The sequence below is a fragment of the Hyperolius riggenbachi genome, chromosome 1 (genome assembly GCF_040937935.1).
Source record: "Hyperolius riggenbachi isolate aHypRig1 chromosome 1, aHypRig1.pri, whole genome shotgun sequence".
In the NCBI taxonomy this organism is placed as follows: domain Eukaryota; kingdom Metazoa; phylum Chordata; class Amphibia; order Anura; family Hyperoliidae; genus Hyperolius; species Hyperolius riggenbachi.
The window spans coordinates 263,571,040-263,580,750 of NC_090646.1; positions in this window are offsets into that span (position 1 = coordinate 263,571,040).

The following is a 9,711-nucleotide window of genomic DNA, read 5'->3' on the forward strand; positions in this document are numbered from 1 at the left end:
ATTAAACACTCCTTCAAGCCTATGAGCATTTCAGTGCATGCTTTCACCCTTCTCTTTTCATAACCAGGGTTATACAGGTGGCAGCCATTACTTCTGAGCCTAGTAGGAGGTTTTAGATCATGGGTGTTTTTGTCATCGGCTACCCTCCCTCACAGGGGTGTCGTCTATGTGAAATCTCACACAAGCTGAGTTCACCTCCCCTGTGACCCTGTGTTTTTTTTATCTCCTTCACCAGTCTGCCCGATTCTGTCCCGGCAATATGAAAGGAAGGGAGGGGTTCCTCCAATAAATGCGAAATATTTTATATTTGTCATCATGCAGCTGAAAAAAGGCTGCTCTTTATTAAAATTTAGAAAGTAGATTTTATTTTTGAAATCTTGTATTTTTTAATTTAGGTCCACTTTAATTCTCTTCCTGACAGTTACCTCTATCACAGCCTGCAACTACTATACATTTTTAAGGCTGGGTTCACACTATACAGTACTGTATTTGTATTGTTTGGATGCACTTTATCACTCCAGGGTTTCAGGCAACTCCATGGGTGAGGCTGGGAGCACACAGAAGCATACATACAAAAATGGCACCGGGGAATTTGGGCACGGGGTGAAGCAGAAAAAAAACTGCTCGCCCTGCTCTTGCAAAAGTCCCAGCGGTGTTAATTATTCTTCCCTTTCCAGGTCGCCATAGACTTGGGGAAAGACGCGATTCGGCCACCAGCTATTGCACTGTTTTTAAAGTAATTCGGGCTTTATCTTTGGTGACTGTACGGTAGAGGTGGATGTGCGATTGCCGCTGGACAGGGGCACGGTGAGTAATCTTCACTTACTGCATAACGTAGAGGATTGGGAGGGGGAGGGGGGGGGTTTGGGTAAAGCACCTATACTTGGCTTACTTATACTAAGGCACCTATAGCTGGCATACCTATACTAGGGCACTTGTAGCTGGCTTACTTATACTTGTTTACCTACACCTGGCTTGCCTATACTGAGGCACCTTTAACTGGATTACCTATACTGGGGCACCTATACCTGGCTTGCTTATACTAGGGCACCTATAGCTGGCTGACCTATACAGGGGATTATACTCACCATTGGCATGCTGATCCTTCGTCGTGTACCTCCGATAGCTTCCCCAGTGTCATCTTCCACGTCCCTAAGGTACCTATACTTGGCTTACTTATACTAGGGCACCTATACTTGGTTTACCTATAATAGGGCACCTATTGCTGGCATACAGATACTAGGGCACCTATAGTTGGTTTACCTATACTGAGGCACCTTTACCTGTCTTGCCTATACTGGGGCACCTATAGCTGGCTAACCTATACAGGGGCTTCTACTCGCCATTGGCATGCTGATCTCTCGTTGTGTACCTCCAATAGCTTCCCCAGTATAGTCTTCCACGTCCCTTGGCGATGACATGTTCCCTGGTGATCGGTGTTGATGCCAGGGTCACGCAACGTTATGAACTTCTGGTGGCAAAGTGTTTTTTTTTTTTTGGGGGGGGGGGGGGGTATTCAATACAATGACCTGTATTGAATTCAATAGATAAAAAAAAAAAATCCTTGAAAATTATTTAAAATTAACCAACTTTTTGCACAGAAATCCTTGGGAAATCTAACGCCAGGGAGGTTAAAAAGATTCCATGGAACCCTATATCAGCTGAGTTCAGGTGCAAGATCTGCCCTCTTGCAGAAAATGGCCCTGGCTTTTTTTTTTTATATCAGCTATAGCTAAGGTAGAGGCTCTTTCTGCAAGGTGGCAGGGCTACACGCTGGAACCCAGCAGATATGGGGCCCCTGTGAGTCTTAATATACTGACGAGCTACTGGGGCATTCACATTGACAATGACAGACCAGGATGGCTGACTGAAGAGTGTCAGCTTCCTGGCCAGGATCTTTTTGTTCCCAAAAGCAGATGCCATTTTAATATAGCTTTGAAATTCCTAAGCTTTGAATGTGGTGAAATGCCTTTTTATGTTGCATACTTTCAATCAACAAGATTGTTATATGCAAAGTAGAAGAGTCGGTAGAATCTTAAACTGAAGAGTTTGAGTCAAATGATTTGTTACTGACTCTACAGCCCTGGTTTTTGGTGCATATCACGTTTGGTGCATTTCGCCCTGGTTTTTAGTGCGTTCCAACATAACAGCCTGGTGGAGAGCAGAGAAACAGCAGAAAATAAGTGTGAGGGCTGGTGCACACCAGAGCGGTTCTGGAGCGTTTTTAAAAACTCTAGCGGTTTGAAAACAGCTTGGGTAATGTATTTCAATGGGCTTGTGCACACCAGAGCGGTTCGTTTTTTCCACAAACGCAAACGCGGGAGCTGCAGCATTTTTTAGATTTGAGGCGTTTCTGCCTCAATGTTAAGTATAGGAAAGTGGAAAACCGCTCTGAAAAAATGCTAGATCAGAGCAGTTTTCAAAGCGTTTTTGTTACAGAAGCTGTTCAGTAACAGCTTTACTGTAACAATATTTGTAATCTGCTACAGAAAACGCTAGGCATGTTTAGAAAACGTGCTCTGACAATCTGCTTCAAAAACCTCTTAGTATTTTGCGGATCTGCTACAGGTTTTTGGTGTGCACTGGCCCTGAAAACCAGTCTTTCATACTGAAAATCATGGCACCATTTTTCAGGGAACAAAAAGCGCAAATTAAATTGCAGCAGAATAGCTGTAATTTTGCAGAGATTTTCAGTGTGAAACAAGGCCCAAAGCGATCTAAGTAAACTTTGATATCGAAGAAGAAAGGGGAGTGTCTTCAACGAAGGAAATTAAAAAAAAAAAAAAAACCTTTAGCTCTGTGTGCCATTACGATTCCGCCCATGCTTCTTGAGACATTTTTTCATCACCACACTGACATGGTAAGATTATAATAATTTTTTTTTTTTTTTTTTTTTACAAAACTCATTACAGTTCCCCTTTAAAGCCTCTTTCACAGTGGGACGTTAAAGTCGCACGTTATAAAAATTTGTAACGCAGACAAATACAAAGTTTGTGCGACATTCACAGTGCACACGTTGCGTCGTGTGTAACGTGTAGAAATATTTAGAAAGTGCTGCATGCTCTGCGTTTAGCAATAAATTTGCTGTGTTGCACATGCTCAGTAATGTTTTTTTTTTTTTTTGTTTGTTTTGTTCTTCTTTTGTATGTAAAGCATGTGCCGTTTTTGTTCCATCAGTATGCGACAAGCGTCGCACTAAGACACAACGCAGTGCAAAATCATGTCCAATTTCATAACCTACATGAGCTGCGTTTTTTATTTTTTTTTTAAAAGCTGCCTGGGGTCATCTACAGTTATCACTCAGGATGTACTGATTGGAGGTGAACAGATTATGGAGCTCCTCAACTGTAGGACTAACCATGATGGTCTAGAGCAGTGATGGCTAACCTTGGCACTCCAGCTGTGATAAAACTACAAATCCCATCATGCCTCTGCCTCCCCAAGTTATGCTTTGAGCTGTCAGAGTATTGCAATGCCTCATGGGACTTGTAGTTCCACCACAGCTGGAGTGCCAAGGTTAGCCATCACTGGTCTAGAGGCATTAGGGACACCAGAACTTTGAGAATGTGTTTAATGGACCTGCCAATGCTGAAAGTATTAAGACATCTAACATGGACTTCTGGTTCTCTAGCTCTGAATCAGAAGAAATGCTACTATTATTATTATTATTATTATTATTATTATTATTATATTTTTTTTTTTTTTTTTTTTTTTTTTTTTTTTACTAGAACCACTTCATATGTTTCTTCATAAGGCAGCGTATTGTGCTCCAGAAGTTGTGGCCAGAGCACCAAGCACTGAAAATCTGTTTTTCTGAGAAAATAATGGACCACTTTATAACGTCCAGTGAATGCTTCTGAATGCCCTAGTTGTGGAATGCCTTGAATATGCTAACAGCAGCACAAATTAATGAGCATTAATTCTGTATTCACAAGCTATAAGTAAGCAACACAATAAACTACACATCTACATGGCAAAATCTCTCATTACTGAAGGTTTCCATAGTTACTGGCTATTTTTGCAAACAGCATAATCTCAATAGCTAGAAGTAGAAGAGCAAGGGAACCTGTTTTTCCAGTCTGTTCGCATGCAATTAGGCTGCTGCTTAATGCAGTTCCCTGGTAACACTCCACACCAGTGACTTTTTATACACATCAGTGCTCTGGTTTTGTTCCACTTTCTTAGCCACAAGATGACATGAGTACACATGGTGGTTCATATCATTAATGCACGTTAAAATGTAACTGATGATGGAATGGAAACCGTGTGCTTGAAGAGATTTCTGGCTGCCATATTTATTTCATTTTAAACAATACCAGTTGCCTGGGAGCCCTGCTGGTCTACTATGCTTCAGTGGTGTCTGAATAACACCAGAAACAATCATGCAGCTAATCTTGTCAGATCTGACCATAATATCAGAAACGCATGATCTGCATATGTTTGTTCAGGGTCTATGGCTAAAGTATTAGAAGCAGAGGATTAACAGCACTGCCCAGCAACTGATATTGCTTAAAAGGCAAATATAGCAGCCTCCATATACCTCTGACTTCAGTTGTCCTTTTTAAAGGCACACAAATTGGCAAAGCAATTATTTCCTATGGGCCTGTTTCCATTAGATGAAAAATTTGCATCCAAAAAAAGAACGGTCAGCAGTGTTACAATTTTTCAGCTGCCACATGCGGTTTTCGCGTTTTTTGCATATTTTTGCTTTTAATAATGTCAATGGGACTTTCTTCATGGATCAAAAAATGTATGCAAATTCGCATTTTTAAAAGCAAATCTGTATGCATCTGCACACATTTTTGCATCTGAAAAATCGCATGCCCCTAGTGGAAATGGCGCCCAAATGATTATGAAATAAATTAAAATCTATAAAATAAGGTTTGAGGTAGCTTACCTCAATGAAGACAAATTGATATATAAATGAAGAATCTTTAATAGCACTGGCAACCAGGGATGGGCTTTTGAGTCCAGACGGACTCTAATTCGGAATTCAAATCTAATGACTTCACATGTGACCGGAATGAGGGGGTTAACTTACCCAGAAGTCTTCGGGACGCCTGCGTTCCATCACGTGTCATAGGCGTAATGAAAGCCGTGTTGCATGACTGACTACCACGCTTCCTCCTTCAAGCCAGGAGGAAGCGTGGTAGTGAGTTGTGGAACACTGTTTTCATTACGCCTATGACACGTGATGGAACGCAGGCGTCCCGAAGACTTCTGGGTAAGTTAACCCCCCATCCCACGGTCACCCATGAAGTCACTAAACTTCATTTGAATTACGAATTCGAGTAGTACGCTACTCGAAAGCCCATCCTTGCTGGCAACACATGTTGTGGGTCTCCGTCCACTTCCTCAGGCCAAATCAATTGCCACGCTATGTTCATTACATTGCATTACATGCTTATAGTGGGTTCCAGGACTTACAGTGATTCAGAAAGGAGATAACAAAACTTGCATACTTGTTTCAAAATTGCAAAATTAATTTTGGCTGGAGTTTTACTTTAAGACTGGGAACATACAAGGCCGAAACCGCAGCCAAAATGCACATAATGGCAACAAAGAAATGGAATGGTCTGGCACTATGGTTTAATTGTAGGCAACAATAACAAACACAAGATCTTCATGTGGTGAAGAACATGACACAATAAAGCAAACACAGCGTACATGTGTAAAATGTGTCATACCATGGTGGTGTCCGGGTGTGAAAGGGAGGCAGCTGGTGTGGGTGCCGGTAAGGTGCACGGCCTGACGACCGTTTCGTGTGGCAAACGCCAAACTTCTTCTGAGGCAAAGATGTGCAACAGGTGTGGAGGGCATAACGCAGTGTATAAGGGAGCGCGTAAAGACGCGCTTCCGTGCTACCGCTAAAGACCCACCCCTTCCGGAATTTCGTAAACACCCTGCTCCATACCGAAGAGAGGCTGGTGGAACGGATGGCCATTGTAGCGGTGACGTGTATACGCGTCATACATGACGCTACTGGTGATTAACCAATGAGGACATGCGGGGTTCCTGTTGTGTACGGAGCGGCTAAACAATCGCTCACTGTCCACTTTCCTATTGATTGGGTCTTGAGCACATGGTTCGTCTGGGTGTTTGGATCCTGTAAGTGCCAGCCAACAGCAGCTCTACCCGAGTGCCCGCTAGCTCTCCCACAAATTTGTATTGCTTTGTTCTTTGTAGCGTTGAGCACCGGATATGCCCAACTCCGATGAGGACAGTCCTCTTGAAGATTTGGACATTGCTGACCAGCTGGCTTCTGTACATGGTGACCACGTCACAGCAGGGAGGTCTGACCTTACCAATTTTTTCACAAACACTGGTGGGTCTAGCAGCTCGAATAGCTCTGTGGGTGCCAAGGTGCTGGAGCAAAACCTGAGGAGACTGTGGGCAATATGCAATTCTCTTTTTCACCTGAGATTTCTCCTAGGAGATAATTTTTCATCTTCAATTTTAAATAACTTTCCAGCACTTTTCAACTAAAAAAGTACCATAAAGTAGGTGAATAAGTACTATCAAAATTATTTTGAGTATTTCCTTGCTTTCTGGTGGCTTAAAAGGCATTTTATTGACAAGTTTAAAAATCTCACCTAGGAGAAAACTATGGAGAAAAAGTGAATTGCATATGGGCCAGTGTGAGAGAGAGGTGGGTGTCTTTTGGACTGTCACCACCTTGGAGATACAAGGGAGAGCAGTTGGTGGCCAGGGGCTTTAGGAGATACCAGGAGCCATCCGAATACAAGCAAGACCCCAAATTTGTTGAAGTCTGGAAACAAGAATTTTTGGAACATTCGGCTCGGTTACAAGAGATAGTGTTGAATAGAAGCAAGATTGAACTAGACCTACTGACAAGTGTGATTTCTGAAAACAAAGCCGAATTCAAAAAGCTAGTAACTGAAGAGCAATTTAAAAATACGATCGATAAAATCGACAAACTGGCACCAGTCCAGGACAATATTAAAGCATGAAAATTACACAAATTTCTCTGCGACAAAGAGGACTATAAATTAGGGAGAATTTTCTCGTGGGCACACGCTTTTGGCCCTAATCCAAGAACCAACCCAATTACACCTAGGAAACCCAGAGGATACTGGACCACTGACTCCGAATCTAGTGGGGAGGATAAACCAAAACCATGCCCAAAGCAACACCCCAAAAAAGAACCCCCCCCCCCCCAACTAATCCAGCTGGTGTCTCTTTAGGTGGCGCATCAAGAGGGGGAGAGGAAGAATGAGACAAGAGTCACTTGGGAGGACAAACCGAAAGGGAGGGGCAAAAAGAGCAAACTACCCACTAGCAGAAATGCCTTCCAACATCAAAACAAGCTTAGTAAATCTAACCACAGTGGAGTTACCAGATGGAGTTGAGAGCCTCCTCAACAAGGGTTTAAACTTTTTTCACTAGTCAACAGTTTAACTACTCTCAATTCAAAATTGATCTATACAAAGGAGTCAGGAATTAAATATCCAACACCATTTCGGAAAAATGGAAAAAGAGACTGTACTCTTAAGAGGTCCTGGTAATCCCGACTTGACTTCTGTGGGCACTTTGGGCTTTATGCTACGTACACACATGCGACAAACGATCGTTCGTTAAGAACGACGAACGAACTTTTAATTGATGAAAGAACGACCTAAGTAAAGGTAGTTTTAAAATGTGTGTAACGATCTGATCGTTAGAACGAACGTTACATCACAGAAAGCAACTATTGCGCCTGCGCATAAAATGAGAAGTTCCATGGAGAAATAGTGAAATGCGCATGTCAAGCCTAGTACGAACGATCGTTTCCAACGATGTACTACTTTTGCAAACGATCGTCGTTGGTTAAAATCCGCCGAGACAGAACTTCTTTTGTAGCGATTTGGCTCGTTCGTCGTTTGCCTTAATAGTCGGTGGTTCGTTTTTTGTAACAATCGTCGTTGGTAAAGATCGGGGAACGATCGTTACAAACGACTATAGTCGCATGTGTGTACGCACCTTAAGTCCCACTGGTTCCTGGAATGAGAAAAAACTTGGAGAAGTCACAGCCTTGAATGAACTTTTGGCAGAATCAGCACTGGTTGATGTACCAGTGACTGAGGACACCAGATTCAAGCCATGTAGATCCATTATGCCATTCCCAACACAAACAGGCTCCTGTATTGATCTCTTTGAAAAACAAGTTGACAGTGAAATTAAGGCTATTTTATATCCTGAAACAACCCCAAATCTATCTCCAACAGAAAGTAGAGCATTGCGGTGGTTGAGGAATCGCCCCGACCTCACCATTCGTAAAGCCGACAAAAGGGGATCAGTTGTAATCCTCTCAACCGATAAATATAAGATGGAGGCTGAAAGACAATTGTCGGACACTTCCACTTATAGATTATTGAATAAGGACCCCACTGTCAATTATCATTCTGCTTTAAGGTCATTGCTTAGAAGAGGGGTAGAAAAAGGCTTTCTGAACCCAACTCTAGCGAATAATCTTCTTCCCCCCTAACCCGCGTTAAACCCGTGTGGTATTGTCTCCCTAAGATCCACAAATCCGTGACCGACCCTCCGGGCCGACCGATTGTATCGGGCCTGGGGTCGGTCACGGAACGACTCTCCAGATATCTGGACCACATCCTCCGGCCTTTATTGTCCTACATTCCCATCACATCTCGGCGACACCATTGATGTCTTAGAGGGCCTAGGGTCCTCATCGTGGTGCACAGGTGATCTGCTGGTAACCATTGATGTTACAAGCCTTTACAGCAGGATTCCACATGCCGATGGCATTAGTGCCGTAAGGATGTTTCTAGATCGAAACACGAAAAAAGAACACCCCTTTATAAATAACGCCTTTGTGTGCGAGTGTTTAGAGTTTGTTCTCACCCACAACGCCTTTTTGTTTGGCGATACTTGGTACCAGCAGATCTCCGGGACCGCGATGGGGACCCCGGTTGCCTGTACCTACGCAAATTTGTTTTTGGGAGCATGGTAAGAAATCTATATCCATTCTCCTAGTAACCCATTTCATTCGGCTTTGAGGATGTGGTCTAGATATGTGGACGATGTCTTGGCCTTTTGGTCAGGAGATGTCCCACTCTTACAACGCTTTCTGGAGTATTTAAACCATGATGACATCAACATGCTCTTTACCCATGGAGTGGTCAACAGAAAGCATTTGCTTTCTCGACCTGGAGTTGGGCCGTCACACACGAAGGTATCATAACGAAGGGCTATCGCAAACCCACTGCCTCCAACACCATCTTGCATAGCAAGAGCTATCATCCTCGTCATGTAACAGAATCTCTCCCATACGGCCAATTTCTGCGCTTGCGCAGAAATAATACCAAGCTTCAAGACTTTCTCCATCAAGCTGAGGAGCTTAAACAAAGGCTCCTTGCCCAGGGTTATAAAGAACACAGCTTGGACGCGGCCTTAAAGAGGGCGCTAGACAAAGATAGGTCCGATCTGATTAAGAGGGGACCTATCTCGATTTCTCCTAACAGCTCAGGAGTTTTTTCATTTGACTTTTCTCCTATGGCAAGTCAAATCAAATGGTCTTTCAGTAAAAATTGGTCTCTTCTGCTTGAAGACCCCATACTAAAGAACACCTTACCCTCCCAACCTTTGCTTTCAAGAGAGCACCAACTATTGGTGACCTTCTGGTGCATAGTGATTTTGATGAACACCCACAGCACACATGGCTAAGTGACTTTTTATCCACAGGTAACCACA